Here is a 15,601-nt window from a genome sequence, read left to right as displayed (position 1 = left end):
GTCACTTATTTTGGTACGGAGGAAGTACATATCTGTGGACTCAAACACATTTCCATAAAACTACTCTAGGATATTACATATCGGTCTTTGAACGGAATGGTTTCCCGCCTGACAGCACTGGTGTATACATGTGCTATTGATCGGCCGGTAGGTCGTCGCTGCCATTACGTATCATCTGATCTCAACTCATGTCGTTATCGGTTCGATGCATGCCATGCCATGCAAAACGCCGATTCGCTTCGATATGTATGTCCCGTGGAACGGTGGTTGGGAACTTGTCTCTACGTACGCACTAGCTCTATACTAGCCGTACAATATTTTTCTATTGTAGCGTATATATGCGCTTCTTTATCAGAAATTCGCTACGCACGTACGCAGGGGCCCTTCGCGACGTGGCTGTCCGGTGAGCGTTCGGTCGCTCTAACTGTGCTTTCTAGTTGCATGTCAGGTTTGAAAGGTGCTCTGAACATTTTTTTTTTCTTTTACCTTTTTCAAAAAGAAGATACACGCCGGCCTCTGCTTCAAAGTGATGCATACAACCATTTCATTATATTATTTTGCAAAATCCAATGAAACAAACAAATGATCAATCTGAAGCCACCTTCCTAGCAACAATTGTCACTACACCTACAATTTTGATGGCGTGTCCTGACTGTTTGTCATCACACTACATCTATTTCGGTGGCCTCAACAAGCCGCCCGCTGGCAGGCTGAGAAAACGAACGGGTCTAGATAGACCCTCTACGCGCATCGCATGTGCACGCTCTAGGATAAGCTTTTGCCAACTTCCCCCATCCCACCTCGAGGAGTGATCAACGTATCCACCTCGTCAGGCCATACTGCCGTCGACGTCATCGAAACAACAGACAACAACACCATCATGCATGTATCCCTCCATACGCGTCCGTCACTGAAACTCCGTTGCGCCATGCCTCCGAGATCCGCCTTAGGCTTTGCGGTGGATGTAACATTGATCCACCTCTTGTCCACTCCAGCCAGCATTTGCTCCAAAACGATACCCCCGGGAGGGAAAACAACACCAAAGGCGCCACCATCGTCCGGTCCAGTAGACCTAAATCTAGAGTTTCCCCCAGTACTTTTGATCGAATTGACGTGACTTGCAATGGCGATACCTCGAGAAGGCATCGACGTCAGAGACGCCGCCATCGTCCGCCAAGACCGCATTCAGGCGTGATTGTCACCGGATGCCGCATCTTCCGGATCTCACGGCTGGCTGGAACCACGCAGTGCCTCACCATGAAGACGTATTCTGCCGCTGGTACTCTGGCAGATATCCTCCATCCCCTCACCGGATCCCTCTCATCGCGCCGGCGACCATCCACGTAAGGAACCGACGACGGACCTAAGTAAGATCCAGATACGCGGCCGCCGCCTTGCCAACCGCAGATCCGCAGACCCCGCCTTGCCAACGTCGCCAGAGAACCTGCCGGTTCCCGGCGGCCACGGGGGCTAGCACCGCCTCCGCATGACCAGGGGCGCCGCCCAGGCCGCGGCGCGCACGCTCCCCAATTGCACCGCCCCAGCCGCTCCATGGAGATGGCCGCTGCATCCATCTCCCTGGACCTTTGGCGCCGGGCCCACTGCCACCACAGCCTACGCCGGCGGCAGCGACAGAAGGGAGGACGCCATGAGGATCCACTGTTGGTGGCGCTAGGGTTTTCCCCTGGCGGCGCCATGGGGAGGAGGGTGTCGCCTCGTATACAACCTCTTATCGGTGCTCTGGACGTTTTGTAACCGCTTCAAAGTACTAGAGTACTAGACCATATTGGTAGGCTCTCAACACGGTCATGCTGGCGGTGCATCGATCTGATCTCCCACATCTACACACACTCACATAGAAGAGTAGCTAGAAGAACCCAACTCACATCAAGCTTGCTATCTTTTCATTTGTAACGACATGCAAGATGCAACCAACTCGGAGTCCACTACACTCCTACTACTGTCCTACAGCCCTACAGATGGATCGAGTGGCCAGTGACCAAGCAAATACTAGCTACTTTCTGTTCATGGATACTCGAGATCATGAGCAGCTTGTTGAAGTTTCTCCCACACTTTGTTTTCATGCTTTGGGATGAGAAAGAGAGATCTGACAGAGAGAGAAATAAATGTGTGATCGAGGCGTGCATGCATGCATATACCCAGTTCGCGCGCCCGGTTGCTTGCTAATGGAAGCTGGCTTAGCTTAGCTGTTGATCCATCCATCATACCACTTTGATACGCACAGTTCGACTGGACTGCAAACGGCCGAAACGAACACGGGAGCAGAGAGAGGTTTGATACCCAACGGCACATAGAAGAAGACACTACCTATACAATGCACACAAGCCACACAATGCACATTAGGTCATTGGCACAGCCCTACGATCGAGACAAATGTTGGTAGAAGATTGGTGCGGAATTAACGAGCCAGCAAGTACAGTTCACATGCGGTTGCTGTCACTGATGATGATTCATGCGGGCTACGATTCTCTTCTTTCTCTGCTGGAGATGGACGTTGCACCAGCAGCGAGCCAGTCCAGCACACACGCACACACGCATGGCCTGGCACCTTGTAAATTGACGTTGCACCTAAACTCTGGCAAGTGACCAATCGACGGACCGATCCATCTCGCCACGACGACTGCACCTGCACGGAGAGATCGATCGAGCACGCACGGCTCTCTCTCTCTCTCTCTCTCTCTCTCTCTCTCTCTCTCTCTCTCTCTCTCAACAGCATAGCGAGCCACCGACGCACACACTTGTACATGAATTTCGTCCACAGGTTCTAAGTGCAAATATCAACACAAATGATGAAGACACCGTACGTCTCTGTGTTTGGGAAAAAATAATCTTTGGTTCCCACGGAGGCCTGAATTCAGGGTTCAGGTACTATCCCATGTAACCTGTGCCAAGAAAAACATTAAGTTTCCAATTCAAAGTAAATATAATGCACATCTGGTACATTTTTGTTTGCATATTATATTAGGGTAAACATTTTTGTTTGCATGTGCGTCAGATCGTGGCGTGCAGTGCGCCATCCATTTCAAGCTATATCTCTTTACTCCTGAGCACTCTTCTAAACATTAGTGAATGTTTTCAAATACGAAATATTTATATATTTATATATTTTCTAAAATTTGATTTTTTAAAAATATGAATTTTTGAAGTATAGAACATGTTAAAAATTCTTGAACATTTAAAATACCAGAATAATTTTAAAATTCATGGACATTTTGGATATTTTGAAAATTTACAAATATTTTTAAAATTCTTGCATAATTTTAGATTTGAGAAAAAATCGCATATCTTGAAAATACTTATATAAAAATGGAAAAGGCATAAAAGGAATTTTACAAATAAAAATTGTGGAAAGAAAACCGAAATTAAAATCATAAAAGGAAAACCCAACCAAAAAACCTAGATATGTAATATAAAAGACCGCTTTGATGAAGCGAGCAATGAATGATGGTGGGGTTCCCCAATGATAGGTCCAAGATGAGAAATCGACTTAGGATGCTCGGGGTATCCCAAGTATTGTCCGGGGGCACACTGGACTGGACACATTTCGTGAAGCCCATTAGGCTTGATTTATTCCGTGAAGCCCACTCAGATGGGCTTTGATGTGTCATCAGTACAATATTTTTCAGTCTCCAAGCGCCACTAATGGTTTCATCAATAGCTACTTGAGGGATCTCCATGTTATGAAATCCAAGCATCAGATACCAAGCGATGCTGCAGCTACTAGGTCCACTCGATGGATCAGGCCGGTTGAGGATACGGCAAAGGTGAATGTGGATGCCGCTGTCTCTCGACGCGGCTTCGGGGCGGTTGGCGCAATATGCAGGGATCAGGACGGGATTTTCTTGAGAGCGTCCTCCCTTTTTTCTCAAATATAGATGATCCACATACCCTCGAGGCGCTTGCGATACGGGAGGCTTTAGCTCTCTCGGACGCCCTTTATCTGCGGAGGATCCATGTCGCATCGGACTGCAAGGGGGTGGTCGAGGAAGTACGGAAGGAAAATGCAGCAAATTATGGAGCAATTATTCATGAAATAGTAGACCACTCTTTGTCTTTTGATTTCTGTAAATTTAGTCATGAGTTTAGGAGCTCGAACTATGAAGCTCACAACTTAGCGAAACATGCTCTTACTCTCGGTGATGGCCGCCATGTTTGGTTAGGGCATCCCGGGAACCTCTCTTTCGTCCCTGTAAACGTGGTGACGGGTTAATAAAGAGTTTCGCGAGGTTGTCTCAAAAAAAATCAGTACAAAACATTAACTAGGAGGTACCACGCAATATCAAATTTTCATTACCACAACCCGACAGAGTTGGTAATTGTAAACCCTAGCCTTGGCTGCCATATACTCCCTCCGTCCCAGAATATAAGAACGTTTAGGACTAGTGTCAAAAACGTTCTTATATTCTGGAACGGAGGGAGTATAAGGCAAGGCTAGGGCACCACATGTGGACATGGAAATAAAGACACTCACCTTTGTATGATCTTTTTACCGGTACCTTCCCCATATGAGGCTAGGTATTATCCCTTTTTCAGGAAAAAAAATTCTAGGACCACAAAATTCAGAAAAAATCCGCGAAGTTTCAAGAAGAGATGAAGGCAGGCCGTTTAAGCTAGGGCAGCCCAGTGGGGGCACGTGGCCTCCTAGCACCACCTCTCGACACACCTGCCTTTGTATTGACCCAAAAATACCTTATATTTACCAAGGATTCTTTGTCACCACCACCTCTCTGTTCCGAGGAGATACAATCTTGAAGCCTGTGCAGGTACTTTGTCGGAGGGGGAATCCTTGAACAAAGATCATCTTCGTCATCCTTGCTGCCACCATGCTTATGTGTGAGTAGTCCTGCTTTTGACCATGGGTCTATAATTAGCGCTCTCTCTCTCTCTCTCCCGTTGGAAGATGACCGTTCGACGCCGCCCAGAGATACGTGAAGATTGGTTGCATCGGTCGCTCTAACAGTGCTTTCTAGTTGCATGCCACGTCTGAAGGGTGCTCTGGACGTTGTATAGCCGCCCCAAAGTACTAGAGTACTAGACCATATAGCCAGGCTTTTGAGCACGACCATGCTGCCGGTGTATGCACTAACACGCACACACAAACAAGAGTAAGAGCATCTACAACCGGATTTAGCAAATCCGACTCCTCAAACACCTGCGGACGTGATCGGGTGCGTCCGCGGACAGTGACCGATGACATCTTACATATTTGATTCTGCAACCGGACACCTCAATTCCGTATTATTACATGCAACAAGAAACCTAATCTAAGTGGAGCTCACCCAGTTCTGCCGTGCCCATGTCCGGCAGCCGGCTGCGCTCCCTAGAGTGTCGGCCCGGTCGCTGGCAAGGTAGAGTAGGGTATGGGACACAAGCCTGCTCACGGGACTTAAGACGCCGCTGTCTCCTATGCCATACTCTTCCTCGTTGGAGTCCTCTCGTCAAATTTAATATGCAGAGTAAATAAAAACGGAAAGAGTACTTAAAAAAGACCTCGGTCGTGGCAGGCGGCAATGCATCATAGCCTACAGCTGGTGTCAACGCCCTGCAAGTATGCAACGGGCAGATCAGTTTGTATTTTTCCGAAAACACTTGGCTCTCCTAAGTTGGCCGCTTTCAGATTTTGACGCTCAAATTCACACGTGATTTCTCATTCATTTCATTGAGAAAACTCATGCATGCAACACGAGCACCCAGCTAAGCGAGCATTCCGTGGAGCACCTAGGTTGCGCTCACCCAGAGAGCACACATATACAGTACAAACACAAGCGCGCCGGGGACCCAACAGTCGCTGTAGTAGCTAGGTACGATTGGCTCGTCGGGTGTCCGTCCGCGGCGACGACTTACGGATTATTGCTGCAATTGATTGAGGTGCAGTGGAGGATCGCCGTCGGCGCTGGCCGGAGAGGAAGGAGACGAGGTCGCAGGCCAGAGAAATTGAACGGGCCGGGAGTCTATTGCTTTGCTGGAAACGACAACGATCCCGTGGCACTGATCGGAGGGGCCCACGAACGGCGATTCTCTCGTCTTCGTGGCATGAGTTGGTAAGGGAGGAAGGAGGAGGAACATGCATGGGAAGAAAGATGCCTTCTTTTTTGCTCCGTAGGTATTGCCGGCAGGAAAGGAGACGATCGAGGTCGTGGAGGTGTTCCTGACGGGAGCGGGACGGACGCCGGCGGCACGTGCACGAGGAGCCTCGGACGTGCATGTTGGGCTGCTCCTGCGGCTCCCAAAACGAAAAGATGTGGGCTTTGTGCCCCGACGCCGCCGATGGCCGGCAATGGATGGAGGAGTCCGGGTTGGACACGGTTGACGTACGTCGCTGCTGACTTGGCCGGCCGCCGCTCAACATCTAGAGCGACGAGAAGAGAAGGCATGATGGGCGGAGCATGCGAGGCCCGTGCGTACGTGCACGCATTTTCCTACGCCCTTGTCTCCGTCCCCTTGCGTCCTTATCGCTGTCGATTCTGCCCTCGCCGTCGCCGTCACCAGCGTTGCGGCGGCGGCTCTGATTGGAGAGGAGAGGAAGGAGACGAGGATCGTGGAAGTGTTCCTGTCCTGACGGACGCCGGCGGCGAGCGAGTGCGCAAGGCGGCACGTGCATGCATGTTGCTCCTGCGGCCAAAAGAGAAAGGCGTGGTCCTTTGTGGCCCGCCGCCGGCGATGGCAGCTCCGAGGAGTCATCGTGCATGCGCAGCACGATCACATCAAGAACCTGTGGGAAGCGGCATGTATGTATGTATTGGACAGGAAGGGAAAGGATTCAGCACGATCACATCAAGAACCTGTTGACCGATTCTGAAAACAAAAGAAAGACGTGACGCTGATCGTGGTTTAGCTCCGTTTCCTTGTTTTCGCCTCCTCAAAAATCAGAAAACGTCCAACGCCGAGGAATGCCCCCGCCGCTGCTCTGTGCTACAGTCCAACAAAACGGTTGCGATCCATCCAGCGCCCTGTCACGTACGCAAACGTGTGCCGGACCTACCCTCGATTAGCATGCAGCAGCTCGTCAGCCTCCGATCGGCGACGCACGCACGCACGTACCCAACCAACCAGCTACGGGCCGGCCACCGGCAGCCGGAGGGCGCGGGAGTGCAGCCTCCTGAGCGTGTCGCCGAACCTTCCCAGGTCGAGGCTCACGTTCTGCCCGCCGAGGTACACGCGCGCGGTGAGGTCCCACCCGCGCTCGCGCGTCGCCGCCTCCGGGTCGCGCAGCACCACGTCGTCCGCCGGGTACTTGCGCACCAGCGAGCTCTCGTTCGCCGCCGCGTCGTACTGCTCGTACTGCATCTCCATCATGGCCGTCGCCTTCTCGTAGCACCCGCGCGCCACGTGCGGCACGCCCAGCGGCGCCACCTGCAGCAGCGCGGCGCGGCGCGGCCGGAGGAAGAGCAGCTTGGTCAGGTCCGCGCCGTGCACGCCCACCAGCACGTCGCACGCGCTCACCCTCGTGTACTCCAACGACAGCGGCGCCCCGTTCGCCGTCTCCAGGATGGACACGTCGAACCCCACGGATTTGGACGGCAGGCAGACCGCACCGCCTCCGGTGAGGCAGCGATGTCGTAACTAGTGCCCGATCCATGTGCCATTTGGAGCGACGCAATGGATCCCCGACGGAAGGAGTCTGAGCGCTGCCTCGCGCGGCCCTCCTCCCGGGAGCGGCGGAGCGCAAGCCGGACGACCATCTCCTCCTCGGGACCGCGTGGGATGAGCTCAGGGTTGATGGATCTGGAGGTGAAAGACTTGGATCCGCTGCCCGCCATGTCAGAGAAGGCCAGAGATCGTCGGAGGTTAGCTTAGGTGGCGGAGGGGAGTTGAGGGGAGTGGAATGAAGTGGCTAGGGTTTGGATGGGAGGAACATATGTGTGGTCGGGGGGGCTAGCGTGGGCCGGTTCTGGCACGCGCCTGGGCATATCCGGACATCATATATCCGCCCCATATTTGGGCTGGATATGAGGGTTGTCGGTCAGTCCGGACGTTTGAGACCCGTTTGAGGCGTATGTCTGGACTGAATTTTTGTGACCGGTAAGTTATCGGACCATTCGTTTGGACGTTTGAGGCGGGTTTAGGTATAGTAAAAGACCCAACTCCCATCTAAGCTTGTAGTCTTTCTTTTGTAACGGCAAGCAAGCTGCAACCAACTCGGAGTCCACTACACTCCTGCACAGTTCTACAGATGACCAAGCAAATAACCTATGGAGTACTTTCTGTTGATGGACACTCGATCACGAGTCTCACACGCTTCTTTTTCATGCTTTGATGATATGAAAAAGAGAGATCGGATAGAGAGAGAGAGAGAAAGAAATAAATGTGTGATCGAGGAACCACCGAGATTAATCAGCAGTGCATATGCGTACGAACTCCCGATTGCATATACCTCGCGCCGCCCGGCTGCTAGCTAGCTTAGCTGTTCATCCATCATACGTTGATACGAACAGTGACTGGACTGCAAAAAAGCACAAACCAACACGGGGAGCAGGAGAGGGTGCCCAACGGCAGGTAGAAGAAGACACAAGAGCTACACAATATGTCAGTCTACTATGTGCACATCAGCACAGTGCTGGCTGGTGGCTACCCCTACGAGACAAATGTTGGTAAGAGATTGATGCGGAATTAACGAACCAGCAAGTACACACACACACATCAAGCTAGCTGTGTCTTTTGTGAAGACATGGGACCGGAGTGACTACAGAAGTAGCGGCCAGTGACACATAAGAGCATTTAATATTTTTAGAAATGAAAATTTAGAAATATTTCACCTATATAGTTCATTTTATATATAACTTAATAATTTTTGACATGAATTTCTTAATTACTCTCTTCGTCTCATAATATAAGAGCATTTTTTACACTTGTGTATCATATATGCATTCCAAGAAAGAAAGAAAAAGGAGGATTTTCAATGCGCGATATAGAAACATATCGCTCAACATCCACCGGCTGATCTCACACACACTCGGCCGCCTCCTCCGTTTGCCACGTGTCCCTTGTGGGCCCCACACACGGTCTCCTTTCCTCTCCCCATCCTCGGTAGAGAAGCAACCAGCCACACAACTTTTCTCTCATGTGCGTCCACTCCTCCTCCTCTTACCACTTCTCCTGTATCTCACCTGCGGTTCCGGAGGCAGATTTTTGGTCTATGGGGACATCTACACCCTATATGAATAATTTTTTTGTAATTCAACAAAAAGTCAAAAATTACTAAAAATATTTTTGAAATAAACTTGCCTTTTATTGTACTCCTGAGAAAAAATCCCCAAAAAGAAAATCTCCCTTTGACTTCTTTTCAAAAAAGATAATTTTTGGCCAAAATAGTGTGAATAGTGACCTATAATAGCAAATAAGTTTTGTCTTGTTTGCTGTCAAGTCAAATTTTGTTTTTTTTTCTGAAAATTTATATACTAGTGCAAAAGTAAGTCAAGTTTTTTTTTCAAAATAGTTCTTACCTATTTTGACTATTTATTTAAAAATTAAAAAAATTCTCCATATAGGGTTCATATACAACCAGAAACCAAAGTGTATTTTCCCTGCGGCTCCTTTCTTCCTGCGCTCCGGTGGCCATCGCTGCCAGATAAGATAGGAATGGAACATAGAGCACGGGGAACCACCACACCTTCTTCTTAAAAATCCCCCCTTTTCTTACCCTGCCTCCATCGCCGCATGATGATTCCGGAGCCATCACCACAACTTAGCGCCCTTCTTTCTTCTTTAATTGAGACACGTGGCAAAACGGATGTAGCATTGATCCCACTGGCAATTTAATTACATCTATAGGCCAAAGTTCCAATCTTTGAGCAACCTGAGATAACGGGGGAAGGAAACGCATCGCCCCCGCGTCGTCTCGGCTGAGGCGACACGGGCGGATCCCAGCCCGCGCCGCCGGGCCGCCCTCCCGCCCCCCCTTCCTCCCTCGCCGTCGCCGGAGGAGGCCGCCGGGCTAAGCCCAGGCGGCGGACGGCGGCGGCGGGGTCGACTTCCTCTCGCCAGGCCGCGGGATCTCGGGATGGGGAGGCTGGATCCCCTTTCTGCGTCGAGTGTTGGCTCCGTTCGAGGGATTCGGCTGCGTCGCCGGTGGACCTCCGGGCTTCTTCTCCGACGGGGCGGCTCCCTGGCAGCGGCTCTCGCGGGTGGCGGTCGCGGGCTGCGTAGTGGACGGGCGACTGTTCTTCGGCCAGCTGCTCCTCTCCGGCGGTCGGGGCGGGCTCGGCCCCCTCACCTGCCTTGTGGGGCGCGTCCCTGGTCGGGCCGGTGGCCTGCTGGCCTCGGGTGGCTCATGTTCGGCGCTGCGTTGGTGGGATGCCAGATCGGTCGGATCTGGCCCGTCTGCGTCTTTTTGACCGGCGGGGAGGTGAAGTGTTTGGTGGCTCTCTGGTGCTGCTGGCGCGGTGGCACTGCGAGAGGTGGGCGGGTCAGCGAAGGTGCAGTGCGTGAGGGTGTTGGTCGTGTTGGGGATACTCCGGGCGAAAGCTTGGCTGGTCTTGCCGGCCGGCGGCGTCGGCGTCTGTGGACGTCGTTTAACCTCCTTGGAGGCGTCGTTGTGGAGTCCGGCATCCTCTTACACCCTCGGATCTCGCTCTTCGGGTGAAAGCCTAAGGCCCGGTTGGGTCGGGCGACGGCGTCGACATTGTCGCTTCCCTCTTTGGGGCGTCGCCTTGAAGAGCTTCGGATCCCGGTTGCGTGCTTCATGGGCTGGACGCTCGCAGCGTTGTGGTCGGCAGGTGCCCGTCTGGCAATGCGGATGTTGCGCGGCTTCCTGTTTGTGGCAACGATGGCGGCTTCGGGCGGAGTCAGGTTTGTTGATGGTTCTTGGTAGTCGGTCTCTTCCGGCGTGTTCGAGGAGTCGCCGCTCTGGCGCTGGCTCGGCGCAAGCCCAACACTTTCTCCGGCAATGCTCGTCGACGGAGTCGAAGCTGCCTGGTCGCCGGCGCGTGTGGTTGACTGTTTGGCATCGGCCGGCGCAAGCCTCGACGCTTCCCCTCGGCGGGGTGTGTGCGTTCTTGTGTGGGTTGCCAGGTCGCCCTGTGTGCCTTGTTTCTGCGGGCCAGTTGTGACGGTTTTCACCCGGTTTTCCGTTTATTAACCGGGCAATTCTCTTCGAGCTTATTTAATGAATCGGGCCCTAAGGGACCGCGTTTCAGAAAAAAAAAGTTCCAATCTTTTTCCGTGTGATTCAAACACATCTCTGTAGCACATATGCTAAGTATTACTCCCTCTGTCCTAAAATAAGTATCTTAACCTTACAACTTTGTATTAAAGTTAGTATAAAGTTTAGACACGTATTTTAAGACGAAGGAATTATATGATTTATGAATGCACAAAAACCCTAACTACATATACCGCGCGCCCATCTTACGTTAATACATACAGTGACTGATGCAGAAGGCACAAACGAGTGCGGGAGAGCACCGAGCAGAGAGAGGCGGGATACCCAATGGCACATAGAAAAATACACTAGTTACATACACCAGTGTCTATATGCACATTAGCACAACCCTTCGAGATAAATATTGGTACTCACTCCTTCCATCTATATAGGGTCTAATGCGTTTTTCAAGATCGCATTTGACTATTAACAAGATTAATAGTCCATAAAATGTATAATGTGAAAATTATATCATTGGAAGATCCTTTCACATACGGATTTGATGGTATGCCACCAAGTAGACCACACACGCAGTTCCTGCTGTCACTGGTCATGGTCATGCGGGTGACCGTTCTGCACCACTCACAGAATTACTCGTTCCTTAGAATGTTTTTCTCTCTTTGTATTTCATTTCTTCTTTTAGGTTAGAGAATCTACAGTCGGGCGCCCTAAAACAGCCTCAAACGTCCGGGCGGCCCGCTGGGTCACTAGCCGGTCACGAAAATATGACCCAGACAGGCGCCTCAAACTCTTAGACTGACCGGCACTCCTCATATGCAACCCAAATATGGGGCGGATATAAGGGGCCCGGGCGCGCCCATCACGCAAGACGGACGATGGTGTCCCATGCGGAATTGCCCGGAAATCCAGCAGTCCAACGGATGTCTCCTCCGTCACGGCGGTGTGAACGCCGCGTGGCATCGCTCCAGCTCGCCGCTCGAACCAAATCCGGCTATTTAAGCCGGTCGACATGCCCGAAGCCTAGCCCATCCGCCTGCTCCCTCTCTGCACCGCAACCTGAGCCCATCCGCCTCCTCTCCCCCACTCTTCCCACGCTCTTCAGCATCACCATGGTCTGGCAGAAGATCACCACGTACACTATGCTCATGCCGGAGCGCCGAAGGCATATCATGGAGGAGATCCAGCGAGGTGCGCCACCCACATCGTTGTGGGGCTGCCTCCGGACTCGCCAGAGCTGGAGGAGGAGGAGCAGCAGCCAGAGGAGGACAAGGAGGAGGAGGGAGAGCAGCTGCTGAAGCTGATGGACGAGGCGGAGAAGCCTGCATCGGGGTTCAATATGGAGGACGCAGAGGCGCACTTCGTCGCTGTCCAAGCCGCGGAGATGGTGGAGCAACAGGCCATCCTGAGGTCCATCTAGGATGAGGCCTATGTGAAGGCCAACCGACAGTTCCTCCGGCAGGAGCGGGCGGCGACCGACGCGCTCTTCACGGAATTCAATGCGGAGATAGGGGAGGAGGCCGGAGTGGAGCAGCCCGAGTTGCAACTGCCGTCCATGTACCCGGAGCCGGGCACAGAGATAATCGACATCTCGGACGAGGAGTAGCTCAGGTGATCTAGTAGTACATAGTTTTCTTTTCTTTGCATGGTGTTGTATGTATTTAAGAATTCTAATACGAGATGTCCGGATGCAGTTGTGCAAATTTGAGGAGTGACCAGTCACCACCTGGGCGCATCTACGGGTGTTTGAGGGGTCATATTTGTCATATGCATCTGTAGATGCTCTTACATAATTTACCCTTGTTTTGTTCAATAATTTAAGTGGTTATTTTTTTCAAATCTTGACATGTCCGCGGTATTTTGATTTTAAAACAACACTTTGATCTGCAAGGAAGGCCAGAACCTGTTTCGTAGTTTACTATCTAACTTTAACCGAACAACCTACCTACAACCTACTGAGCATTTCTCATCTTTACACGTACGCATTCTATGAGCTCATTTGCATGTGCAAGTACCATATCATTTTAGGGAACAGATACCGGACCTTAGTATTTTAGGAGCTCATTTATCTGTTGGCCAGCCCTAGTCCTGGCCATCTCAGGCCCGGCCCTGTCGGCCTACCCAGGCCCGGCCCTAAAATCCAGGGCCTAGGCCCGATGGGCTTGCCCGTGGGCCGGGCTTGGGCCTGAGTTTTGAGCCCACCAGCAGGGCCTGGACGGGCTTGGGCTTGGCATATTGGCATTTTAAGGAAGAGGCCCGACCCACGGCCCTAAGCCCTAAGGGTTTTTCAGGGCTTTTTACCAGATGGGCCGGGCTTGGGCTTGAAAAATAGGCCCGGTGGTCGGGCCTGGGAGGGCTTGGGCCTCAGTTTTCTGCCATGGGATTTTTCAGGCCCGGCCCAAGCCCGGCCCGGCCCGGTCCATGGCCAGATATAGCCAGCCCAACCATTCCTTGGACCTTGATCTTTCAAAGAAAAGTTACAGGATCTGGAAATAGGCCAGGACTATTTCTCGCCCTACGCGAGACGTAAGTCGGCCTCAGCTCTGGCCACGAGGCATTGGGCCAGCCCAGTAGTCGCGGCCCTGTTAGATTTCCCGCCTCTTTTACGCTGTATTTTTCGTATCTAGTACTTCTCTTTGTTTCTTCATCGATTTCTTCGGTCTTTCTTTTAACTTTACAACATTCGTCACTGCTTTTATTTATTTACTTTCTTCTTCTTTTTCTTTCTTTTCAACGCATGTCTACTTATTTTCAATACACATTATAAATTTTTAGTATATATGTGGAATATTTTCAAATATAAAATATAAAATTTATACAAAAATGGTTTTCAAAAAAATTGAATAAATGTATATTTTCCAAATACATGTTGAAGACTGTATTAATGAAATGAAACATTTTATGGAAAACTACATAAGTAATCATTTACATTGTATAATTTTTTTAAATGTCACGAATATTTACTTAAAACACATGAATATTTCTCTAAAATTTCATATACATTTTTTCGAATAGTACTAAAATTTTTGTATACCACGCAAACATTTGTTTACACTGCACAAACATTGTGTTTAACATGTCACGTACAATTTTTTGAAACATATGAATAATTTTTTAATGTCACTTGCATTTCTTTGGTGATACAAACAAATTGAAGTGTGCAAACATTTTTTACGGTATATATATATATATAGAACGAATTGTTTTCCTTAGTGTGTGAACATTTTTTGGATTTCACGAACTTCTTTTCAAATACTATCAACAGTTTTTAAAAATTTCTCGATAAGTTTTTTGACACTACATGAACATTTATACATGAGCAATTTACCATTTTAGAAATAAGTAAATTTAATAAAAAAACAAAGGTAAACATTCGCTCGGAGCCATTCCTCCAGCTCGCGATAGGCCGTCACATTTATGTCGGTGCCTCAAGCGAGGGTCTGTTAGGAGCTCATTTTTCTATTATAACGAGACAAAGCCCTATATTCTGCTTGCTGCGGCAAAGTGTCGTGCTTCCGCACTGGATGCCATGCTAAAGCCGATATTAGGCCGGGCCGTCTTAGCTATTACGTTCTCCTGGTTTTTTTGAAGAGTTCCTGTCTGTTTTCTGTTGGGGTTTTGGAAACCTTCTACAAGGTTCATTGAAATGGTTTTTTATTTATTTTACTAATTTTATTTTTAATTTGCTTTTCTTTGTTTTTTCGTTTTAAAGTGTTTTATACCTTTTCTGCTCGTTTTTCAGTTTCTTTTTTTATTTTACACAAATTATTTTTTAAAGTTCTTTCGAAATTCATTTTTTACCATTTTTTGGAAAATGTGTAAATTTTCCAGAAATTCAGAAAGATACAGAAAATGTTCAGAGTTTCAAATTGTGGTTCGGATTTTAAAATTTGTAAACATTTTACAAAAACTTTCATTTATTCAAAAAATCAGAATTTCAAATAGTGTTCACAATTTTAAGTAATTGCTCAAAACACAAAAAAGTTTGGGAATAGTATAATTTTGTTCATATTTTCAAAAGTTGTTCCAATTAAAAAAATCATGGTTTAAAAAGTTTTTGTGTTTTCACAAATTGTTCGTCATTTTTAAAAATTTCTTTGTGTTTTTGAAAGTATGTTCGGCATTATGAAAAATTGTTCGCACTTTCAAAAAAAATCGGGTGTTTCATAAGTTGTTCAAATTGTCAAAATTTGTTCGTGTTTTTCAGAAAATGTTCTCCAAAAAAATTTGTTTTTTGATTCTCGACACTGCAGTTTGCTCGTAAATAACTTTGCACTGGCTATGAATCAGAAACAAATACCTGTCCACTGGCTAGTAGCAGGATTAGAGTTTGAAAGGATCTATTGCCGGACTCCTCACCCATCCCCCATTCCCCAATATACACCTGGGCAGTCGGTCCGTTCTCTAACCGCTCACAAAAAGGTAACCAAGCCAGGCTCCTCAAACTGGACCTATACGCTCAGACTCATCGACACACCTCAT

Source organism: Triticum dicoccoides, chromosome 3B (genome assembly GCF_002162155.2).
Source record: "Triticum dicoccoides isolate Atlit2015 ecotype Zavitan chromosome 3B, WEW_v2.0, whole genome shotgun sequence".
NCBI lineage: Eukaryota > Viridiplantae > Streptophyta > Magnoliopsida > Poales > Poaceae > Triticum > Triticum dicoccoides.
Note: the sequence above shows the minus strand (reverse complement) of the source record.